Source organism: Tursiops truncatus, chromosome 16, assembly GCF_011762595.2.
Source record: "Tursiops truncatus isolate mTurTru1 chromosome 16, mTurTru1.mat.Y, whole genome shotgun sequence".
Lineage (NCBI taxonomy): Eukaryota > Metazoa > Chordata > Mammalia > Artiodactyla > Delphinidae > Tursiops > Tursiops truncatus.
The window spans coordinates 68,325,794-68,344,603 of NC_047049.1; the positions used below are offsets into that span (position 1 = coordinate 68,325,794).

General features: G+C 40.9%; 1 long non-coding RNA gene across 1 annotated transcript in view; it reads left to right on the plus strand.

Annotated features, from left to right (window-relative positions):
- Nucleotides 1-8,623, plus strand: part of LOC117308478 (uncharacterized) — a 163,220-nt gene extending 154,597 nt beyond the window's left edge. Inside the window, exons 5-6 of the long non-coding RNA XR_012326617.1 lie at nucleotides 912-1,034; nucleotides 8,472-8,623. This is a non-coding gene — a long non-coding RNA (uncharacterized lncRNA). The remainder of the gene's footprint in view (nucleotides 1-911; nucleotides 1,035-8,471) is intronic.
- The last annotated feature ends 10,187 nt before the right edge of the window (nucleotides 8,624-18,810 follow it).

The window sequence follows — 18,810 nt, forward strand, 5'->3', positions numbered from 1 at the left end:
AAATAGACAAAAATTCCTTCACTCAAGGAGCTAACACTCTACTGGGGAAGAGTCCCAATAAACAACATAAATAACCAAAATGACAATATGTGATGCAGTGATTAAGTGGTAAGAAGAAAAATAAAGCAAGGGAAGAAATAAGAGTGTTATGGGGGAGGTTTTATAATTTTAAATAAGGTGGCCAGGGATCCTTGTGGGGTGTGTGTGTGTGTGTGTGTGTGAAAGAGAGAGCGAGCAAGCCAGCAATGACTGCCTGTCTGTAGGGCTTTTCCTCTGGCTACTTGCTGAGTGTTCAGATAATGGAGAGTGTAGGTGGTATAACTTCCCCCCTCCCTCGCAGTTTCAAAATGTCTCTCTTTAGATTTTTTTAAAGGGCAAAGCTTTCTCCACTCCTTGTATTAACCATTAAAAAAGTGCTGTGGGGAATCCTCAGTGCAAGTTTATTAGCCAAATTCTTGGTGTCTGACCCTTTCTAGCTGGGTGACTCGGGGGAAGTCATTTAACCTCTCTGAGCCTCAGGTTCCACATGTGCGAAAATGAGGGTTTTGGTGACAAGGAAGGAAATAAGATTAGATCTGAGAGGGACCTCATGCCCAGCACACAGTTGATGGTCAATATATGGTGGCTTCTTTCCTTCTCTGGACAGAGCTGCCGAAAAGGCATGTTTTGGTAAAACTGAAGACTTGGAATCCACAGAATTGAGGAGTTTGCCAAACAATCTATTAATAATAGTAGCTGGCATTAATTGACCACCTATGTGCCAGGCAGAACTTTTACATGTGTGTCTCATTAAATCCTTGCAATTTAAGATGAGGCAATGGAGGCATAGACCCTCTTGCACAGCTGGTAGGTCACAGAAGCAAGGCTTGACTCCAGGTCTGGCTGACATCAACCTGTGCTCTCTTTACCAGATGCTGTGCTCTTCCTCTCCCCTGCCCTGCCCCCATGAGGAAGAATCAAGGCTGGTTGGAGCCAGAGTGTAGGGAAGGATTTTCTCATAATCTGAAAGCCCATGAAGATCTCTAGACTACCAGGTAAGGACCATTTATGACCCTGGAAAAACGTCTTTACTAAATACCATTAATTTAGTGGTTCTGAAAGTGGGGAACTGGGCTGATTGCCTGTGAATCACCTTTTTTTTTTTTTTTTTAAATACATATGCTAGGACTTTATCTCTTGAAATTCTAGTTAGGTAGGTCTGGGGTAAGGCCTTGAGTGTCCATATTTTTCAACATCGTCCCAGGTGTTTCTGATTTGCAGCCAGATTTGGACACCTCCCTATGGCCCAAACTAATAACGCACCTTGCGACTCTTCTGTTCCCTCTGCTTGGTTGCCACCAGGATCATGAATTATAACTCTTCCCAATGGTAGCATGCGTGTTGGGTAATCTAATCCAGGCTTCATCTGAATCTTTGATGAAAGTTTTGGGACAGTATTGCCTTGAAGCATCTAAATGGAGAGACTCCCTCCTGGTCAGCCCATCAGTCTTTGGCCATTGAAAGAACAGTCCATCAGCTGTTCTACCCTCCAGACCACAGCTTCCACAAGGACATTATGAGAGACCTTGTCAAATGCTTTGCTGAAATCAAGGCACACAATGTCTTTGCTGCTCCTTTCACTAAGTGCTCTAGAAGCCCCAACAAAAACAAAGTGCAGTTGGTTGACATAACTGTTTATCAATGAACCCATACTAGCTGCCAGTATCAGCAGCTTCTTTTCCAAGGGCTCAGAAGTCTTCTTTTGAGAAACAGAAGAACCTACTCTCTTCTTTGTAGGTTTCCACAAATGTGAGCTGGAAAATGGTGCTCACATCAGTCAATTGTAAAACCAGTTTGGGCCTCAAATGGCATCACTTAGGTCTTGATGCATTTATCTCCAGAACAAGGGCTATCGACATGTCTAGGGACTTTGGAGAGAAGGAAGTGCTGGAATAACTCTAACCCAGTGGTGTTAAAATTGTACATTTGCCACCTTTCGTTGGTAATCAAGAAAGGAGAAAGCTATGTAGTCATTTATATTAAATGTAGATCATTTAGTTAGTCTACACTGGCAACCTCAGACCCACACCCATCCTATTGCTTTCTTGATGACGACGAATGGATCTGACCTCTCTCCTCCTCCATCACAGCAAACATGGAGTCAAAGTTCCTAACTGGGAGGGGTTTTTTTTTAAATTAGTTTGTGTTTTTTATTTTATTTTTTAGAAGAGTTGATCTTTTCTTACTTTTGGGTCTAGTAATTCCCTGTGAGTCTTCAAATGCCCCAGTAAGTACTTTGAAAGTGAATTTTATTACCTTAAGGATATGGCTTAATCAACACTGTCCTATATATCGGATCTGTATGTTACCTTTCATCTTGGTGCTCATGTTTCTAGACACTGAGTTAAACTTATTTGGTTTATTTATCCTGAAGTGTCCTATTTATATGTAAAGATCAACACATTCAAAACTTATAGTATTAATACCACCTTGAAGAAGTATTCTTTACTTTAGTAATGGATTCACTATGTCATCCTTTAAGTAATGAACACAGCCAAGAAAATATATTTAAATCCATGCCCTCATTTTTATAACTGTGCATATCCTGTATGCCAGTGTATGCATGTAAGGATAGTCTTGTCATCATCCATTAGTTACTTTTCTTTCTCATAAATTAACAAACCTATACATTCTTTGGTCTTATTGTAATAATGGTTTTGAATTATTATTTTTTCTGAGCACTACATTTTAATCACTGGAGAACATGTAAAAATGTTGAAGAGTAAAATTATAGTCACCATCTTTTGAGTGCATTTACATCAGGCACTGCTCTCTAAATGCCATACATGCATTAAGTTATTAAAACTACATATTACATTATGATATAATTATTATTTTCTACCTTTAAGCATTTTGCTTTTCTTTCTCATCACCCCAAATCTTATAACTCTCCCTTGTAATAAAAAGAATTCTAATATATTAATAAAATACTTCCTCATTGCATTTTTTGCATCCTAAGTTTAACTTGAGTAGAGCTGCATGTATTAGTCTTTTATGTTAAGGTTGAAAAATTTATTAAGGAGTGATATGAGATCTTTGTTATTAGCCCCAGGGTGGGATTTAAAGATGGCAGAGGGTTACTAAATTCATTCATTCATTTGTTCATTCTCATGACAAGAATTTATTGAGCACTTACTACATGCAGGACACTGCGGCGGACATTAGGAATACAGAGATAAATAACACACACTCTTCAGATTGTTATTCAACATCCATCACAACAAATTATCCAAGTGCAGTCTCCACTTAGGCCACTGGGCAAACATCTTGTTGCATTTTAGAGGCAAGTTCCCTCTGCCCAATGCTGGCGCCTTCTTCCCTGATCCTCCCTTATTCTTATCTGTGTACTATTCTTGAGGAGTACCTGAGGGTTTTTTTTTTTTTTAACCTGCGTTTTTATTGACTTAGTTCATGCTCTATCATTCAGTCTGGATCCAAGGCTCTTGGTGGCACAGAATCCATTTAACCTCCCAGCCTTACTCCCAGAAGACTCTGCTAAGTGGATTCTTTACATCTCATGCCCACGAAGTACCCAGTATTTTAGAGACAGAGGGGATTTTACCTAAAGAAGTGTTGGTTATCTGACTCAGTGCAGATGTTAATTTAACAGTGATGCTCTCACCCAGGCCAGGGGTCGCGACCCTCTCTTGGATGGTCTTTCTTCCAAACTGAGCAGATGGTCCAGCCTTGTGATTTCTCTGAAAAACTTTAAAAATACTGTGTCTCTGAAGCTTCCTTCTACTTCACCCTTTGACCCAATGTTTGCAACTTAATTTGTAGGGACCAGTTCTTGTAAAATAAAAATGTCCTACTTAGGCTCTGATCTAAGATGTAGGTTGGATTTCCAGCAACCATGGAAATAATTAGGAGGGAGAGTGGTGGAAATAAAACCTCAGAGCAGCCAAACTGGCAGACATCAAGGTCATGCACTAAAGCCCATGCAATTTTTTCTGTTAACAGACTTCTAGGCCTCATGTGTTGTTTTCCTATTGCCGCTGTAACAAATCACCCCAAATTTAGTAGCTTAAAACAACACAAATTTATTGTCTTACAATTTTTGGAGGTCAGAAGTTTGAGATGGGTCTCTCTGGGCTAGAATCAAGCTGTCAAAAACACTGCATTCCTTTCTGGAGGTTCTCAGGGAGAACCTCCTTTGCTTACCTTTTTTAGCTTCTAGCTTCCAGCTGCCTGAATTCTTTTGTTTGTGGCCCGCTTCCAATCATCAAAGCCAGCAATGGCTGGTCGAGTCTTTCTCTTATCAGATCATTCTGACACTGACTCTCCTGCCTCTGTCTTTCACTTCTAAGTACCCTTTGATTACAGTGAGCCCAACCGGTAATTCAGAATAATCTCCACATCTCAGCTGATCAGCAACCTTAATTTTCCCTTGCCATATAGCACAGTATATTCAGAGACTCTAGGAATTGGGACATGAACATCTTTGGGAGGCCGTTATTCTGCCTTCCACACCCAAGCTCAACTATACATATCCTTAGTTCATGGTAATACAGCTATGGTTATTTGATGTATGAGCTTTTAAAAGCAGGGAGCACTGAGTGGCAGACAATGGGCACAATAGCGTCTACAATAGGAAATGAGAGCTGAAAGCCCAATGTCAAAAGAAGAGATCAGAACTGAAAATCAGCCACAGAACTAGCAAATCACAGAGACTGAGGTCACAGAGAATGGGGAAAATTCTCTCTACCATAGTGCCTGGGGGTGTTCTGTTCTATGACACAGAGCTTTAAATACTGTTCAAAACTGTAACCCTGCCTGAGTCATTAAGAAAACGTTTTTTTTAAAAAAAAGAAAGAAAATGTTTTATTCAGTTTTAGAAACAAGCAGTGCACCATATTTTTTAAAACAGGATTTAAAAAAATGAAACCATAAAACATCTAGAGGCAATCTAGTGAACATTCATCTGATTTCTCAGTGAGAAAGATTTTCTAAGCATGAAAACAAAGGAACGAATGAAAACAGAAAGGGTGCCATATTTTAATATAAATAGATATTAATGTTTACCTATTAAAAATAATAAGCCAAATTAAAAGGTAAACAGCAAGCTGCGAGAATTATTTGTCACAAAAATTACGTCAGTAACCTTAACAGAGTTCACACAAATCAACGAGAAAAATATTAAGGCCACAAGAGAAAAATGGTATATTATATGTAGACAGTTCATAGGAGGACAAAATATTGGTGGTAAATTAGTATATGTAAATGTTTAAATTCACTGGTCATGAAAAGTGAAAACAGTTATGGCAGTTTTAACTTATCAAATTAACACTTTTTAAAAAAATTGATAACATTTAATGTTGGTGGGGGCGTGGTAAAATATCACTCTCATAACTTGCTGGGAGTATATAAATAGTACAAATCCTCTGGAAGGCAATTTAACACAACACTATGTATCAAGAGCCTGTAGATACTTATATATTTTGACATATTAATTCTACTTTTAGGTATTTATTCAAAAGAAATAGAAATAGAGACAACTCTTTACAAAAAAAGATATTCATTCTTATTTATAATAAAACAACTGATTTATCCCATGAAGGTAATGGTTAAATGAAGTATGATACATTTATTTTACAGACTCTTACAGAGCCATTAAAATATATTTTCTTTCTTTTTAAAAAAAAATTTATTTATTTATTTATTTATGGCTGTGTTGGGTCTTCGTCGCTGTGCAGGGGCTTTCTCTAGTTGCGGTGAGCGGGGGCTACTCTTCACTGCGGTGCGCGGGCTTCTCATTGTGGTGGCTTCTCTTGTTGCAGAGCCTGGGCTCTAGGCGCGCACATTTTAGTAGTTGTGGCACGTGGGCTCAGTAGTTGTGGCTTGCGGGCTGTAGAACTCAGGCTCAGTAGTTGTGGTGCACGGGCTTAGTTGCTCCACGGCATGTGGGATCTTCCCTGGCCAGGGCTCAAACCCGTGTCCCCTGCATTGGCAGGCAGATTCTTAACCACTGTGCCACCAGGGAAGCCCCAACATATTTTCAAAGAATGTTTAATGACATAGAAAATATTAAGTGAATTGTGTCAGTTATTCTATATTAAGGCAGATATTTCATGCAGAATAAGGTTAGAGAATTTACATCAAATGCTAACAGAGCTATAGGTTTGTGAGTAACTTTGCCTTATTTTTTCTTTTCCAAATTTTCAAGCTTTTAAAAATAAGCATATGTTTACTTTTATACTCAGAATTGTTTTGTTTTTCATAATCAAAAGTAAAGATGTATATACACTTTAGAAAGGTTTTCAGATAAAATGGCTTAATTGTTTTGGGGTCTGAAGCTTCAGTTATGTAGACAATTCATCTATATGATATCTTTTCTCCCCAAATGGTGGATAAGACATTGGTATACTTTGGAAATACTGGCCTACTTGAGTAAAAGATTAACTTCATATAATTTGGTTAAGTGTTTGGCTTATGACAGCATTTTCCAAGTGTGTTTTAGGAAAATGGAGTATTTTAAGTTGTCCTGTGAGAAAAAGTATTTGGAGTTCAAATACAGTTAGAAAATACTGTATACTGTATTCCCTTCTCAGAGAGTCACAGTTCACATTAGCATTTTCAAGGCTCTGAAAAGTCCTGCAGTAATGAAACCTGCTTAGTTTTGTTTAAAGCAGAGTTTCTCAAAGTAGTACTTTTCAGAATTCTCTTGAGTAACACCTATTAACATCTTCCCACAAATCATGTTTCCTGTATGTTACACACTTTGGAAAAGATCAACTGACTCACATATTTTAGCTCACAACTTTGTAGACTATGAAGCTAGATGATGTGAGTCCAGTTTGGGTGAACTTTTCAGGGACTGTCAGGAAAATTCTAGGTGGGAGGAGGATAAGGTTATGATTCGGCAAACTTGAGGCTCTGTGTGGTAGCTGTGTGCTTGGGAAGACTTGAAGCTCTTTCAAGTTGCCAGGTTCCCCTGTCCTACATTGCATCACCAGCCCCAAGCCAGTGAATAGCTGCTTGCCCAGAGTCCTTTGACCTGCTGGAGGTTTTCCTTTCCAAACACAGTGTGCCTGATGGGGCGGGACTTTCCAGGCACCGAATCTGAAGGGAGACTGCATGTCCAACTTCCTGCTCCAGACTGCAGAATAATGTGCAATCCCTTAACACACCTGTTACATCTGAGAGGGTGTGATGAGAGAGTCCACTTCTAGAAAGTAAACCTTGTGTTAAAAGATAAAGAATACAGGTGGATTCTCAGATAGCATTCTTTAAGTGTCCTGTTATACTCCTGGAGCCTCTGCCTCTTTTCTCTGGCTTCACCAGACTCTCTCCTAGGAAGAGGTGGAAATGGGAAAGAGGGAGGGGAAGACTCTGGTGACTAAGTAGGTTGACATCCTACCTAGATTCACAGATCTTCCCATAACTCTAGGGTAAACAGGGAGCTTCATGACCATCTCATCCAGTGGCTTGTGGATATCTAGGGTATATTGGACAGAGTGACGTTTAGGGGAGGCCTCTAGATCCATATTTAACACTTCAACCACAGCAACTCTGCTTTTTAATATATTGGCGATGCAGGTTAAAATTTTGAGAAAAGTCACCAGCTGCTAAAAGAAACAATTGAAGACAGTGGATCTAGTCCAGCTGCATGCATGATTCTCTGCAGCAAGCAGTCATGCATCTTCTTTTCAGACCCCTCCAGTAACAGGGAGCTCATTATTATTCCATATTTGGTCGTATGCTATGTGAAACAGAAATCTTCTTCCCTGAGACTCATACCCATTTGTTCCAGTTCTGCTTTCTGGAGACAGATAGAAATAGTTTAAACCAATTTCCAACTTTAAGCTCTACCAGGGCAGGGACTTTGTCAATTTTGTTCTTTGGTGCCTCTCTGGAACAATTCCTGGCATGCACTGGGAGCTTAATAAATGATTGTTGAATAAATGAATGAATGAGTACCTTCATGTATCTGTTGTAAGATTACCTAATGACTTGGGTCTTAAAAACTGACACAACCTAAGGGCTCATGTGATGACAACTTCCGTGTCCCTCCTTGGCCTGTGTCTTCTCTGTCGAAGAAGTCTGGGATAGAGTGCCAATATGCTAAGGTTCGCTGGGTGTGAGACAAGGACCTTTGGGATTTAACTTATTCTGCACAGTGTTTCTGAAAAAAAACTAAAACAGGCACTGCATAAAAGCAACTTGATAACATGAGGAAAGCTACCAGCCTCTTGTCAGGGAATGAAATATGACCCAAGCATGAGGATCATGCTTACATGCCCTCATCATCGGTAGTCACCAATATCGTAGGAATTGAGAGGCACTGGAAAGTCCCATGATAGGACCAGAAACTTCACCGCTAGAGAGTTATTCCCTTGGGTAAAGTATTCATATCTCCTCTAAATGTAAACACGGGTCTTATTGAATTGCCAGTATCTTGGAGTGAATTAACTGATTGGGTTGTTTTCTTTAAGGATAAGAGGCCCTCAAGATGCTGAATTCTGGGGGAGAACTTCTCCGAGAGAGAAGAAGCAAAGGCAAGTGAGCTGGAGGGGGAAAAGAAAGTACATTTTGTTTGGCTTGATACATGCGCAGGCCCCCTGCAAGCTACTTTAGTGTAGAAAAGGCAATTTGGGGCAGGACTTTAGCCTGGCTCCATATAAACCTTTTGAAACTGCAGAAGAACCCTTCTCCCACTCCACCCCACTGTCGTGAGTCTTCCATGTGAATTAAAGTAATGGGACCAGTGCGTTCAGACATGCTGGAAGATGGATGCTGAAGGTGTCCAAGCTTGCCTGGGGCCATCCTCTCACCACAGAAGGGAAAAACCAATCCCTGACAAGCACAGGGCTGATTATTAGCCGTGTGATGAAGTGTTACTTCCTGTACAGGACATTCACAATTCTTGAGAAACTCTTTCTCAATCAGAGTGAGTGAGTTTTAGAAAATGAAGGCCTTTGTTTTCTTCCTCTATGTGTGTGCTCCCCACTTCCCTGAACTTCCCCCAAATCACACACCCTACCCCAGAGGAAAGATTTGATTTGGGAGTGTGTGTGCCCACACTCGGGGGAGACAGTTAGAAAAATGCAATTTACCTGTCTTAATAGAACTTGAATGACCCATCCAGACATCTCTTCCATAGTCCTTTCAGCCAAATGTTGCTTTTTTTTCCTTTCCATATAATGCAAGTAATATCATTATCCATGTGGGGGTGTGTTTACTATTCTGAGATCACATTAACATTACTCATTTAACGATCTGCAATGTTTTGAAACCACCATGTCTCACGATATCCCAGAGTGGGATTTTTTTCTCTACTGATGCTTTGATTGATAAAGACCACCTATGACCGTGACCTTTAAGATGCACAATTCGCGGGGTATGAGATTGGGCGAAAGGAGGCAAAGACCACCCTATCAGCGGGATTGACGTTGACTCCTGTTCAGCAAATGCAGTGCACACTTCATGGCAGGTTGGATGCTTTCTGAACTGGTGGAGGGCTCAGGAAGCTGTGCTGAGCTGCTCAGACTGAGCAACTGAGACTGCAACTTGGTGCTATCAAAGGTGGCTTCTTGGATTTTCAATTCCGGTTGATTTGAAGGATAATGAGGCGCTGTCTTCTCTTACTGATCAAACACGGAATAAACGCCTGTTTCATGGCAGGCCCTGCACACTGGAGTGAGGGTAAAGACAAATAAGACATCATTCCCCACCCTTAAGTTTTTCAGTCTAGCAGAGAGACAGACATGTAAATAAGTGTGGTAGATACCTGACAGAGATATACTGTGGTAGACCAGAGAAAGTCGTCAGCTCTCTGAGGAGGGGGAGAGGGACGGGGCCTTTGTTAATAATAGGCACTTGTCTATGTGGGAATGAGATGGAAAGGCAAATGGAAAAAAAAATTTGTTTGCATTTGCAAATATATGGAACAGCATGGAAAAGCATGGAGCAGCATGATGCTTTGGGGGAACATCTAGAAGCTTGATGCCCAGGATATAAGTTGTAGAGAGGGAAGGGAGAATAGTAGTAATGAAATACAGCAGTCAAATCAAAGAGCTCCTGGCAGGCTCTGAAAATGGGTTTTTATTCCACCGTGTAAGCAATGGGGAGCCGATGGCTAGGCTTTAAGTAAGGTAGTGACTTACCAGAGTTTCATTTTGGAAAGATCACTTGGGTATCTGTGGGGAGAATGGGTCAGAAGATGGCAAGACAGGAGGCAGGAAAACTAGTTGAGAGGCTATTAAAGGAATTCAAGAAAGACATAAGAATTGCAACTAAGGCAGTGGGTGTGTGGATTAGAGAAAGTTTTGAAAGATATAAATCCGAAGACCCAGTGGACATATAGCAGGGGCGGGAGTGGAAGTTAAAGGAAAATGAGAAATCTAAGATGACACCCAGAGTTCTGGTTTGAGTGACTACAGATGATGTGGAGAGAAGAGGGTGTAAGAGAGAATTAATTCAGTTTTGTGCATGTTGCATTTGAGATGCCTGTGGGATATCCAAGAGGAGAGGCACAGCATGCAGTTGGTTATGTGGGTTTGAGGTTCAAAAAGTAGGTCAGAGAGGACCAGAAAAATATGAAAGTTGTTTGGATGTTGGTGGTAGTTAAAATCATGGCAGAGGATGGCTATATCCTGTGAGAAGGACAGAAAATCAAAGATAGATCCTTCAACTCATCAACTGAAAGCAGTGAGCAAAGAAAGAGGGGCCAGAAAGGGAAACTGAAGAAGGGAAAACTGTGGCAAGGAAGGTAGGGAAGAGGGTTTTGAGATGAAGAGACTGGTTGACAGTGTCATATCCTTCAGGGAGGCCAGGGAGGTGGAGACTCACCCACTGGGTAAGGCATCCAGTGATCTTGAAGGAGAGCAGCTACAGTGGGGCTACAGAGGGGCAGTAGGTGTGAGGTCAGATTAGAGTAGGTGGGGAGCATTCAGGTGTAAGGAAATGGAGACTGTGAGTGTTGACAGTACATTCAGAAGGTTTGCCTATGAAAGGAGAGAACATCAGCAAAATATTTAGGACTACTAATTTTGATATGACTACTGATTTTGTCTGGAACTTATTTTACAAGCAGAAATGCTAGGGCAGCCTGATGAGACAGGAAAGGTTGCAGACTTTTCAACTACGGAGCACTTCCCACTGTGTTCAAGGCCCTGGGCTGGGTACTTTTGTATCATAGTCTTGAGTATTTTTCTTTTATCTCATTCTTTCCTTTTCCTCCATGTTTGTTGCTGTCCCCCCACCCCTCTTCCTGATTCTCGCTCTGTTGTAACTGGGCTTGCTCCTTGAGGGTGTTTCAGGTCTTGGTGCAATATTAGAAGTACAAGACTTTCTCAAAATATTTGAATAAGCAAGGCTAAAAGTAATAAATAATAAATGTTAAACAGCAATAAATAATGTCATTAAACCCTAGTAAACTGTTAAAAAAGAATGTAGGTAAGAAAGCTGTCAGAATGGAAGTCGGGGTACAGTCCCGACCATGTCAGGGGAGCAAACACAGAAGCCCAGGGTGGCAAATGTGTGTTTTAGGAGGTTGTGGTGCCTGGCATCCATCACACAGTGTTAGCCTGCCCCTGTGTTGTTTTTAACAGCATATCCTAAACCCAGCCGCTTCTAATTTTATAATTGTAGAGTTGTAATCACCTATTTCAAAGAGCTGGGAGCCTCAGACAACTGAAAAATCAAAGTGCAGATGTGACAACAATACCAGAGACACACCTTCCCGAGTGCAGAGGTGGTGAAACAAAAAAAGTAATGGGTGGAACAACTGTCAGGGTTTCCAACTTCTCTGATTTGGAAGGAGTCATTAGGTAAATAAATAGCACACTGCCACTCACTCCAGCAGAAGCCAGAATGACCCAGTGGGTAGATCAGGAGTCGTAATAGAAGTTGTAATGTTTCTGCATTGAGGTTTCAGTAGGACTCAGGATTCAGTGGGGCCCCTGACAGTTTGTGAAGTAGTCCAAGTTGAGCCCTTCCCATCTCTTCTAGCATCCTTCTTCCCTCCTAGACAATGACTTTTATATTACAAGCTCAGAGTAAGTACCAGGCACTGAACATATTCATTCATTTGCATCTTGCAGCTACCCTACAGGATGGATACTATTATTATCCTCATTCTACAGATAAAGAAGCTGAGGTTTGGAGGATTAAGTAACTTGATCAAGACACATTGCTAGGTGATTTAGATGTGTCTGACTCTTATGTCTGTGTTTTTAATCACTTAGCAGTAAAGCTACAGCCAAGATATAATCTTTGAGTTTTGCCCTCAGTTGGCTATTATTTCCTTTTAAAGTGTTACTCCTTGCAAAGTTTCTTGGGACTGGAAAAGGCTTTAAGAATCTCTAATGTGACACAAGTCACTTCCTGCTTTGATATATAATGCATTCATGAAAAAGTGAAAATCAAGGGTGTAGATATCAAGCAAGAGACATAGATGCTATCTGGTTTGGCTAAGATGGAGGAGGACTTTTAATTATTTTTAATATAATTATAAGAATGCTAAATATGCTTTGCCTTCTGGACACTATATTTGGCACTACAGTCCCAGAATTTTACCCATGCTCTTTATTTTATTTATTTATTTATTTACTTACTTACTTATTTATTTATGGCTGTGTTGGGTCTGCATTGCTGCACGTGGGCTTTCTCTAGTTGCAGCGAGCGGAGGCTACTCTTCCTTGCAGTGAGTGGGCTTCTCATTGTGGTGGCTTCTCTTGTTGAGAACATGGGCTCTAGGCACGCAGGCTTCGGTAGTTGTGGCACGAGGGCTCAGTAGTTCTGGCTCGTGGGCTGTAGAGCGCAGGCTCAGTAGTTGCGGCACACGGGCTTAGTTGCTCAGCGGCATGTAGGATCTTCCCGGACCAGGGCTCAAACCCGTGTCCCCTGCATTGACAGGCAGATTCTTAACCACTGCGCCACCAGAGAAGTCCCACCCATGCTCTTTAATTTGTTCTTTTTATTCATAATTGAACATACAATCAACCTCTCCTCCCTTGAGTATCCAATCACAGCTAAAGACTGGCCACTTTTAGCACACCTAATGATTTCTATTTTTGTCTTAATTTTATTAAATTAATGAGATCTCTCTGCTTATTTTCACTAACACCAGCACTTTCTTTTTCTGTTTCCCCCTCATTTTTGTAAATTAATATTTGAATATGCAGACAATTGCACGAATCTTCCATTACCAAGATGGTGCTGTTGTTAAAACTGAACAGTTGTTCATCTCTGTTTTGGGGAAATCCCTAGTGTTCTTTTGTCAAATAATGAATGAACATATGAACTCAGTGTGTGAAAAATAATTTAGGGGTAGGACTCTCTATGGTATTAAAAGTGTTGTCTGTAAGATAGTTAACATACGACAGTCGAAGGACTGTAGATAGATCGGTTTAAGGAGGGCTTAGTATGTGTGCTTGGCCATGTGCAAGGCTTTGGGAACACTAAGAATGGCCTGCCACTCCATGATCCTTTTTAATGGACCTGATTATTAGGGTGATATTTGGGGTTAAGAGGAATGGTACCAAATTTCTTTAGCCAAACTTTCTAGGTGACTGCTGCATAGTCTTTTTGAAATAAAGGGGTTCAACACACATTTATTAAGAATGTACTAGGTGCTGGGAACTAGCCCAGCTGAGGACAAAGAGATATGGTGATGATCCCTAAGGAGCCTTCAGACCAGTAGGGAAACAGATAAATAGATAAGCCCATTACAATGTAGTAAATGTGTTGATCGAGTATAAACAGGGTGCTATGGGACCATAGGAAGGACTCCCAGATCATCCTGAGAATTTAAGGAAGTCTTCCTGGAAGAGTCCTGAAGACCAGGTAGGAACTAGCCAAGTGTGGGGAAGGAGAAAAGATGTTGTAGATAGAAGGAATAGCATGAACAAAAATGCAGACATGCATTTAGGGTCACAGTTCTGAATCTCTATGAGACAGAGAGTGGGAGATGAGGTTGGAGAATTGTAGAAGGACCAGGTCATGCTAAATACCAGATGAAATGTCTCATGTCACTGCATTGAGGAGTGGATTATGTATAATACAAATGGCTCCTCGTTCATTATTTGTTATAGACATACTGGAGTAATTTTTGGTTTTTCCTCAAATATAACTAAAACCACCTTCCTACTTCCATGATTAGCTAAGTTTGGAACTCTTTGAGTGAACCCTGAAAAAAAATGCAAACATAGAAAAATACTGCCACCTGGAAGAGCAGTTATTCTCCAAGGATCATAACACACAAACTAAGTTTCTAATGAGGCTTCAAGAAATGAAAAGAAGTCAATTTTTCCATAGCTATAATCCTATCATTAGACCAAGATTCACCGGGGTCAACTTTAGACAGATTCATCCCACTGCAATGGGAGAAGTAGATTATGGTAATCATATCCATGATTAGAGTAATCATGATCTCCAGTGGTCTTTTACATGAGGGGAGTATCTATCTCAGCCCTTTTCAAAAAACTTGAGCTGTAGCTGGAACTGTATAACACCTCTGACCTCCCTCCTAGGACTGCCCAGCAGACCACCTCTTGTTAGCATTCTCCATCTCACTGTTCCTTACTCAGTATTTGTGGTATTCCACAGCTCAGCTCCCCAAATGTATTTTTTAACAGGTTCATTGAGATATAATTCTCATATCATACAATTTACCCAACATCCCTCTGATGTATTTATAGAGTTGTACATCTATCACCACAATCAATTTTAGAACATTTTCACCACCTGAAAAAGAAATCCCGTACTCTTTAGCTATCACTGTCCAACCTCCCGTGCCCCTCAGCCCTAGGTACCACTTGCTAATTTACTTTCTGTCTCTATGGATTTTCCTATTTTAGAAATTTCGTATAAATGGAATTACACAATATGTGGTCCTCTGTGAATGGCTTCTTTCATTGCTTAAATTAACTGTCACGTACTTATTTGACCTCAAAATCTTGTCCCTGGATACTAAATGGGTATTTTCCTCTTGGCTTCATGCACCATATTATCCCAACCCTGGCTAGATGCTCTGAGCAGCTTGAACAGCTACCTGCTTAGCCTGTCATCAGAGTATATGAACTAGACAAGTTGGGGCAAAGATAGGACATGGCAGGGGCATGTAACAGGGAATTGGACAAGTTCCCCACACACACAAGTTGGCCCCAATTTCTCTTTCCCTCTAGTTGACTTTCTGCTGCTGTTGCCTGAAGGCATGCAGTGAGAATGGTGAGTGGGGAAGAATGTCCTCCAAAATGTGTACCTTGAAGGTGACAGCATTTTTTCTTTTATTTCTCTCAGCTATTTCTACTCCATTCTTTCTCACAGTCCAAGTTCAGTTGACTGGTTATAATCAGATGTGCCTGACTGTTCTGGTAGCTGCATGGGCAGCTCAGGGAGCATCCTTGGTCTGTGACCAACCCTTTCCCTTGGCACACCAGAGAATTAAGAGAAAAGCTGGAAAAGGTGACCCCTCCCCACCTCCCTTCGCCTCCCTTCTTTTACCTTTGGAGCACCGAAAGAGATTATTTTACAGATTACAACAATTTACTGAAAACAGTGCACCTCTTATTTCACTGAGTTCCCTTGGGGATCATCATTTCAATTAGATCCATGAATCCTCTTTACATATTTATCTGCAGGGACTGTGGAAAATGCTTTGTTATCACAAAGAGGAGGAAATCTTTCTTGCGTTTACTATCTGCAGGTAGGATGAGGAACAACTTTCCTTTGATGTCACATTATTTCTTTTAAAGAAGGCATTGACTACACAGGTTGTAGCCTGGATGGTGATGTGGAATACCTTCAGATATTTCATCCTCCCTGGTTATATCAGTTAGCCAGGAAACACAGCAGTGACTAGACATGAGGGACCTTATGATGAGATTGTGAGTTCAGACACCCCCAGTGTTGGGCTTGTGCAAAGAGGAAACTGGGAGGAGGAACTGTTCATCAGTACCCATCCTCACCCACGCGTCTATAATTACCAACAACGGTTGCAATGCAACCCAAAAACATAAACATGATGAATTGGCTAAAGCCCAGGACTCTATTTATAGTCTCTTCAGACCTGCTAATAGCCTTAATACCATCCTTGAAACAGAACCCAAATTGGGAGCAGGGGGCAAAGGGGAGGTCTCTGTTGTGAGATGAAGTAGTAACTCTGTACCTCCAGTTCAACATGGTCCATGTATGAATGACTGTCAAAAACATCCAACAATTCTGAGAGAGGCATATCTCAAAATAAACATTTTCCTGGGCAGGCCAGACAAGAACATACAGCCAAAGGATTTCCATCTCAGACTTGGAAATTACAGGGTTTAATTGGAAGGCGTGACAGGGCACGTCATCGTTGTTTGGACATTTGACCTGAATTGTGTTTGTTCAGGCAAGATAGGAAGTGGTCAAGAAGAAGTGTGACACAGTGGAAAAAGCAGGGGCTGGGAGTCAGTTCCACATTTAGCTGGGTGGCCTTGAACAAATTTCTAGATTTCTCTGAACCTCAGTTTTCTCCTCTATAAAATGGGACTACTAAAAATATCTACCTCATAGGGAGCTGTTAGCATCACATATGGCATATAGATCCTCAAAATTGGAGTTTTTTATGAACATAATTATTCATAATGCATTATTATAAATCGGGATTTCTTAAAGATTTGTCCCATATAACTCACAGTTGGTAATTCTCTCATGTTTTTGAGATGGTCCATATTATTAAAAAAAAAAAGAAACTTTAAAGAACTGAAGGATATTTTTAGAAGTTCTTCTCCTACATAACTCCTACAAAGCTATTTCAGAATGTTGAAAATAATGTTTGCTCTATATTTATGTATATTCAACATTCAAAGATAATATTTATTTATATAGCATAGTTGCAAATTCCATCTCTTTGCACACTTTAATAAGGAGCAATCCATTTGATGAGATTAGTAAATGATATTATGTCTTTTAATATTCAGGAAAACAAAACATAGAAATTCTATATCTTGGTAAAATTTTATTAAATCTACAGAGAATCAGAGAGCTCACTGCAGCCAATCTCCCCCCACCACCAACCCACCACCAAAATATTATCTACAACATCCCTAAGATGTGGGCACTCAGCTCCTGCTGCCTGCCCCCCACTTCCACAACCACTGGAATGGTTAAGAATTTCTTCCTTCTGTTGAACCCAACTAGATCTCTCTGTTATTCTCATTTATTGGTCCAGTTTATCCCTTGGGAACAAAACAGAGCAAACTCTTTCCTCTACATGATGGCCCATCAAACTTCAGACGAATGGGGCTTCCCTGGTGGTGCAGTGGTTGGGAGTCCGCCTGCCGATGCAGGGGACGTGGGTTCGTGCCCCGGTCTGGGAGGATCCCACATGCCGCAGAGCTGCTGGGCCTGTGAGCCATGGCCGCTGGGCCTGTGCATCTGGAGCCTGTGCTCCGCAACGGGAGAGGCCACAGTGGTGAGAGGCCCACGTACCGCTAAAAAAAAAAAAAAAAAAAACTTCAGACGAATGAGACCAGGGCTCTCCAAGTCTTTTCCTCTCCAGGCAAACATTCTTGGCTCTCTCACATAGCCACAGGAAAACTCCTGATCTCTTGCTCAGTTAAATTCCTTTTTGGTGGGTTTATTTATTTTTTTATTTTTTGAGCATTATAGTCACTCCTTTCCTTCTCTTTCAAGCTGCTTTTGATTCTCTATATGTGAACTGATGCAAGTGTATAAACTACATGCAACTGCGTTTTCCTCTCTGTTCCTCAACTACTTTGAACCACTCCATTTCCCTAAGTTTGTTCTTGCATGTTACGGAATATAGATCTCATTTTGCTTTCATATTAATCCAAGCTAAAAGTGGTTTGGAGGTAAATCTCCAGGAAAAAAATCATGTAGGGCGTTCCAAAGTCAAAAAGAAATTAACTTTTAATTATCCAGCTTAGGGTTTTCTAAGTGAATACAGATGATTATCCATGCGCTCTTGAGAGCATCATATACATTTGTATGTGAACATGTATAAAACCTATAGCCACGAAGTCCTATACTACAATCATTGCACCAGGACCAAATTGATATTCACTTTTTACTTCTAAGATGATTCTAGATATGATGATAATAATAATAATAATAACAGCAGCAATGACATAACTTTCTGAGAGTTTGCTACTTCTTAGGCACCATGCTAAAAACCCTATCTTTTTAATACAAAAAAAATTACATGTTAGATGTTATTATCCCCATTTACAGATGAGGAAGATCAGGTCTTCGAATGTTGAAGTAATCTTGCCCAGGGTCCCAGGGTGAGTAATTGGCCACTGTCAGTGTCAGGATCTGAGCCATGATTGTCTAATCCCTAAGTCCAGGCAACTGGATTCCAAGCAGCTGCTGTTTGGTTATTTAAAGTTAGAATGGCACAGACAGGAAGAGCAGGAATACTACAAGGATTCATTAAACCATGGATTCAAAGAGTGTGTCATTACCATGCCCAGCTGGAACTAAGAGAAAGGTACCCAGGGCCAGAGTCTGGGACCACCGGAGGATCCCCGACACAGGTGTAAGGGGCACAGCCCAGAGGATGAATCCAGAGAGGGGTCAGTGAGGAAGGGATCCTAAAGGAAGGGGTTTTTCTGTGTGTTCAGAGCACAGAGTCACATACACCCATGGCTGGGCCCCGCTGTTAATGTCAGCATATGCACACTGGAGGTATCCATTTACAGACCATGGAGGGGTCAATTGCAATTCCTTCTTATCTGGTACTTAAAGTCTCAATTGCCAGTGTCCTCCAGAAAGTTTAGCATATGCCTGGTGCGCTGCAATACCTTTACAAATTGGGCTCAAAACAACATT